Genomic DNA, 6,815 nt, shown 5'->3' on the forward strand with positions numbered 1-6,815 from the left:
CCACTAAATAAGAGAAGGAAGATCGAGAAAGAGATATATAACAGAAGGGGAAAAAGCGGGGAGAGAGGGAGATGCACGCTAGGCAGGGGCAGAGCCAGCAATTTGCAGGCAGAGAACAGGGGTGTAGTTAGGTGGGGTTAATAGCATGTGAATTAACGTTAGTGAGATACACCCACTAAATAAGAGAAGGAAGATCGGGAAAGAGATATATAACAGAAGGGGAAAAAGCGGGGAGAAAGGGAGATGCACGCTAGGAAGGGGCAGAGCCAGCAATTTGCAGGCAAAGAATGGTTGTTATGGAATCTTGGGGCCAACCATTTTTTGATATGTAGGGGCCCACCACCTCCCGAATCCCTGCATAAGGTGGAGCCTACAATTTACACCTCATATTTTGATGTAGTTGTGTCCATTAGTTAGACCTCATGCTATGATGCGTGAGGCCACTATTATATATGTTGTGTGCGTGTAGTCAAATATTTTTCAAAAAGTACCATGGGCCCACTTCATAGGATGATCTGAATCATTCAATTGTTGGGCAACGACATAAACAGGTTGCACCTCAATTTTACATGTGGCCTAAGAAATGAACAATTTTTAGATCATCCTATGAAGTGAGCGTACAGTACATTTAAAAATTTTTTGGAGAGAGACGCAAACTAAACTTCTGGTAAAAATAAATAAATTTGTGAAGTGTCTACGGGGGAGAGAGAGAGAGAGAGAGAGAGAGAGAGAGAGCATTTATCTAGGTAGCTATAATGTAGGTAATGAAATCCATAACCTATCCATTTACCAACAAATTCCTATTTTTTGAGGGTCAAATATATGGACTTTGGCAAAGAAAAAAAAAAACTGTAGCTTATTGAATGAGGGAAATTTTCCTATTTTCATGGGAGGCAAATATATGGACTTTTGCATAGATTCATCGACTTAAGAGAAATTTAAGGGGGCAATTGCGAATGATTTCAGGAGGAGGGATACAAGGAGATTTTATTGGAAAATCGGTAGAGTATTTAGGCAAAAAAAATCAGTAAAAAATCAGCTACTTTTCTATTTTTTTTTCCCTAATCATGAATCCTGTGAGGAAAGGAAACTGGGTATAGAAGGGGTGCCACGTGGCGCATCACGTTGCGTTTTTGTTGGGGAGAGAGAGTGAGATAGAGGGGTAGAAACACCATTGAGAGGGAGAAATTTTAGGATGCTTTGAGATTTTAGTATGGTGTAGAATTCCTTTTTTATAGGTGTAGAATACCAGTAGAATTCCTTTTTTAAAGGTGTGGAATACCAAACATTAAGCTGTAGATTTCCAATTACACGTAGATTCAGTAATAGTAAATGAGGACAAACGTTTAGGTGTAGGATTCCTTTTTTGTAAGTGTAGAATACCAAAACATTATCGTGTAGAGAGAGAGAGAGTGGGGAGGAAAATCGAAAGGACACGGGATTTATTGAGATTTTATTAAGTAATTTATGGAGAAAATCAGGAAAATAAATGATGGGAAACGACAATAGAAATAACGGTAGAAACTTTTCGAAATTACTTGCCATGTAGAAAATCGGAATGCAGAGGGGGTGCCACGTGGCACAACCCCAGAGTCCCACATTCCATTATATATATATACTAGTAAAAAACCCGTGCGATGCACGGGCCGACAAAGAACTGTACGGACTACGTCATAGGTTGATCCAAACCCTCCATGTGATGGAACACAACATAAATAGGTTGTGCCCCAAAAATCATTTCCATAGGCTGATCCTAGCCCTCCAATCTATATTCCTCTTAAATCGGATGGTTAAGATCACCCTATAGATTTTTGATTAAAAAACCATAAATGAGGGGGGGGGGTAAGATTGAAATTATAGGCTTTAATGGGTGCCTTTGTTAAAAGCATAAAGGAGGGGGTAGGATTGAAATTATACGATTTAATAGGTGCCTTTGTTAAAAGCATAAAGGAGGGGGTAGGATTGAAATTATATGAGTTGAATGGGTGCATTTGTTCAAAAAAGTCAAAAAATGTGACGTGTAATTCTCATGTAATTTTCAAAAAAATGGAAAAAACTCTCTTCTTTTCATCCCAGCTTATTGTATTAGACTAGTAAAAAACCCGTGCGATGCACGGGCCGACAAAGAACTGTACGGACCACATCATAGATTGATCTAAACCGTCCATGTGATGGAAGACAACATAAATAGGTTGTGCCCCAAAAATCATTTCCATAGGCTGATCCTAGCCCTCCAATCTATAGATGTTTCCATAATTCCTCTTAAATCGGATGGTTAAGATCACCCTATAGATTTTTTATTAAAAAACCATAAAGGAGGGGGGTAAGATTGAAATTATATGGCTTTAATGGGTGCCTTTGTTAAAAGCATAAAGGAGGGGGTAGGATTGAAAATATGTGAGTTGAATGGGTGCATTTGTTAAAAAAAGTCAAAAAAAGTGATGTGTAATTCTCATATAATTTTCAAAAAAATCAAAAAATCCTCTTCTTTTCATCCCAGCTTATTGTAGTAGACTAGAACTGTACGGACCACGTAATGGGTGCCTTTGTTAAAAGCATAAAGGGGGGGTAGCATTGAAATTATATGAGCTAAATGAGTGCATTTGTTCAAAAAAGTCAAAAAATGTGACATGTAATTCTCATGTGATTTTCAAAAAAATGGAAAAAACTCTCTTCTTTTCATCCCAGCTTATTGTATTAGATTATATATATATATATATGTGTGTGTGTGTGTGTGTACGTGTTGCATTTGATGGACGTGTTGTGATTGGAACAACAAACATACGTATAGCAAAAGTTCCATCATAAAGAGGGTCCCTAATCTGAGAGGAAAACTGTGCCTGCGATTCCATCGATCGAGCCCTAAGGTCTTATACAGATTAGAAGATCTCTCTTCTCTTGTCCGTAGTGCATCGGAGATTGTGTTCGTGTTCTTAGTTCGCTACAGCAAAAGATTCGTGATCTTTGATTCTAATCGCCATGGACAAAGGTAAGTTTCGCATTATTTAGAATTAAATAAAGTCTAACAGTTGGTATCAAAGCCGCCTTTTGGATTGCGGCGATTGAATCAATCCCTAAAATTTTGGATTTATTTACCAATTTTTGCACTTTTAAATTATGATATGAAGTCCAATTAATGTTTATGTGACATCAGATTTCGAATTTGTCAATGGTAATTTGTCAAAAACCTCAAAGCCTACCCTACATTCCTTATTCACAAGAAAAACCCCAATCAATCTTGTGGTTTTCTAAAGAAAAACCCCAAACCCAAATATCCCTTTTATTGATTCATCACAACGGCTATTCGCTTCCCCTTCCCTTCTATAAAAACTTACATAGGCTTCCTCCCAAGGCATGAATCTCACACAAGAAACCCCATAGCTACAAGCTCTCTTCTTTCTTATATTTTCTTCTTATTTTTTATTTTTTTTCTCTTCAGTTTTGCCATTTTAATGCTGGGGGCAGCAGCTCGGGCATTATCTCAATGTCTTTAAATAGGACCTTCGAGACGCACCATCATCATCTTCTATTCTCTCAACTCTACCAATTTATTTGCAACTTGGAAGCTTGCAAAAGGGGGAGGTATAAACTTAATTCTTCTATTAAATATTCATTCATTCTTATTTATACTCGTTTTACATAATCTTCATTGATGCATGCTCATGAAAATATATTAGATTTCTTACTTGAATATTTTCATTGATCTTGTAAGGAGCTCTAAACATACCTTTGCTCCTCTTCCTTTATGAAACTTTGAGCTGATCTTTTTACATTTATAGCATAAAATCTTAAAGTAACAAAAACAAGACTTGTAAATCTACCCTACTAGATCCATTTAATTTATTCACAATATTTCTTGAACTAGATTTGCCAAAGCCACAGAATCCACCCAAATTACTTTCAGAACCCGCTTGCAATTATATACTTGCAGAGAACATATGTTTATTTTCTAAATCATTTGCAGTTATTTCAAATTAAAAAATGATATATATATATATATATATATATATATATATATATATATATATATATATATCTTGCGAATATGGTTTCCCTGTAAACTTTGTTTGCAAGATCAAATAACGCTCATCTTTTCTGATTCATTTAATCAGGTATTGTTCACTTCAACTGAAGAACCTATATTCCAAGGGTGGAACTAAATCTTTCTTAGTTTCTTGTCATTGTACTAATTATTTATTTCCATTTTTAATACTATTTCACTATATCCGAGAATCGTAATACCTTGTAACTACTGTTAAATTTACCCATCAGCTTACTTTCGAAGCTAAATCCTAGGATCTATTCATATTGTCTTTATTATTATATTGTAAGCTTAATTGTTTCCCTCAATTTGATTGAGAAAACACATCCGTGTCATTCAACCCCCTTTATACTTCAATGAAGATGCATGTACACATACACCTGAACAGGTCCTCGCTATTCCTTTACCAGCTGTTATCCTTTCAAGAGCCTTATTAAATCTTTAGACACCCACCTCATGACATTTTAGTGTTCAAATTCATAGAATAACTGAGCTATTTGGAGGATGTCTCTCCGAGTCTTCGAAAATTTGGCAGAGTGCCGACGCCGAGTGTGAGCTGAATTTCTCTACTTTCTCTCTTCCAAAGTAAAGAAACTATGATTTTTTGGACAGAACCTTCTTTCAAGAGGGGTTTGAAAAGCATAAAACTATGATTTCTATATTGGAAAACCTAATTCTAAACTAGAAAACCAGAAAACTCTCACAGGAAAATTATCTCTGAATTTAGTGAATTCAGAATTCTGATTTCACTAAATCTAAATTATGAATTTTACTCTACCCCCTTCCTTATATAGTGTTCGAGGCAATATTTCCCGCACTTTGCGAAATTGAAAAAGTTCAATTTTGCAGAGTGCGAAATTTTACCTGAGAGATGGATGTCAGTGTCAGGTCGGCAACATTTTGAAAAATATGATTTTTCGTCTTTTTAGGATTTTTTGAGGAGTTTTGGCGGGCCGTAACTCCTCCGTTTAGACTCCGAATTGCGGGCGATCAGATCCGTTGGATTCCTCGTTCTGAGGAGATTCCGACGAGTCTAATATCGCTTGTTTTCGGAACGCGAAGTGTTTTTGGGTAAAAACATATGGTTTTGACTCAAAGTTAACTTCTTGGTTGAAAATGCCGTGTGAAAACGGGCTTTTTGGCTGTGCCGTAAAAGGCAGATGCCATGTAAAGACGGGCTTTTATTGCATCTCTGGGATAAAATAGTTTTCGAAGAGTATTTTTCCTTTTCAATATCCTAGAGAGAGATTAAGAGAAAAGGAATAGGGCTCTGGGACTTATCACGAGACTCTTCCTTGCGACAACATATCATTAATTCCACCTTAACAAAATTGGGTGTCTACATCAGTGAATCTCCTTCCGCTATCACATGCGTATGTCATGATCTAACAACCTGATTACTTGATAAATAGCTCTTATCTCTATCTCATTGGAATCAGCAATCCCAATAGGGCCCGAGAACGTCCAACATGTATGCCTCTCATGATCACGAAGAAGTACTCTTACTTCAGCCGGCTCAGAATTTTCCAAGCTAGAACCATCAAAGTTTAGCTCGAGGCAACCCTCCACAGGAGGCACCCAAGGATGCACTACGATTTGCCCCTGCTTCCAACCGGAACATACTTCTTTCCACTCTGCTAGAGTGCATTCACCGAAATAAATCTGAAACTAGGAAGGGCACTTACTCATGCAATTGTCAATGCTATCATCTTGATTAATAAGAACTGATGAGACTTTACTATGCCCCCTTGCATTCCTCTCTACCCATAGCACCAAAATAGTAGCCAACGTAGTCACTTTACATACAATTTCACCTCATTGCCTCCATAGCGAGAATAATCAGTTCTATAGATGGAAATACTAAATCTATACTAAATATACATAGAATTTTTATTTTTTTTTATTTTTTTTGATGGGTAAGCTGGGGTTAGGCAGGACCCCGACCAGATATATTAATAGAAAACGAAAGATATACAAGGAGCAAGAGAGCAACCCCCTAACATGAAGGGGGAAACAAAGAAGCAATAAGCCAAAACAAAAGCAACAAAACAGGGCGAAATCCCAAGATACAACAAAGAAAGAAAAAAAAAAAAAATAGAAGACAAGCCCGAACAAGGGCAAAGCTCCAACACTGCAAGGGGGGACTATAGCAACCCACCAAGCAAGGACCAGAGAAAAGTAGCTACAGCCCTCTGGGGATCAGAACCTTCCAGGGATAAGGCCTTTGAAAGCTGGTGGAGTTCGAAACCCAGGTAGGGGGGGAACAAAAGGCAAAACCTTCCCTTTCTTTTTTGAGACTAAATTCCAGGGTTCTCCATTGGAAGAAGAGGGAATAGAAGCTGAATTAGATAATGGACTATCTAATGGGGGCTTACTACTATCAATCACATTTGTTATCCCAGTTGCTTTGCCTTTGTCAATTGCGACTGGGGGAATCGGGGTGATGGTTGCTCCCTTGGATACCATATTTCCTTGATCACAGAGGGCATCAAATCTATTATAGAGGAGATTCTGATTAGGAGGCAGGCTCCTACAGGAAGGAGGATGATTTTCGGGAGAAGACTTAGCTTGCTCAGGGACAACACTCTTTTGGACAGGTTTCCAAACCTTTTTGGGGACCACATGAGAAGAAATTAAGGTACAATTCTCCAAAGAGTGGCTGAAATCTTTGCACCTAGAACAGGCCTTGGGCTTCTAATCATAAACAATTTCTTGAATGATCTCCCCAGAGGAAGTTTTAAGCTTTATAGAGTCAGGGAGGGCTTGCTCTGCT

Source organism: Tasmannia lanceolata, unplaced genomic scaffold, assembly GCF_043159265.1.
Source record: "Tasmannia lanceolata isolate RefF3 unplaced genomic scaffold, GAP_Taslan_0.1 ptg000012l, whole genome shotgun sequence".
In the NCBI taxonomy this organism is placed as follows: domain Eukaryota; kingdom Viridiplantae; phylum Streptophyta; class Magnoliopsida; order Canellales; family Winteraceae; genus Tasmannia; species Tasmannia lanceolata.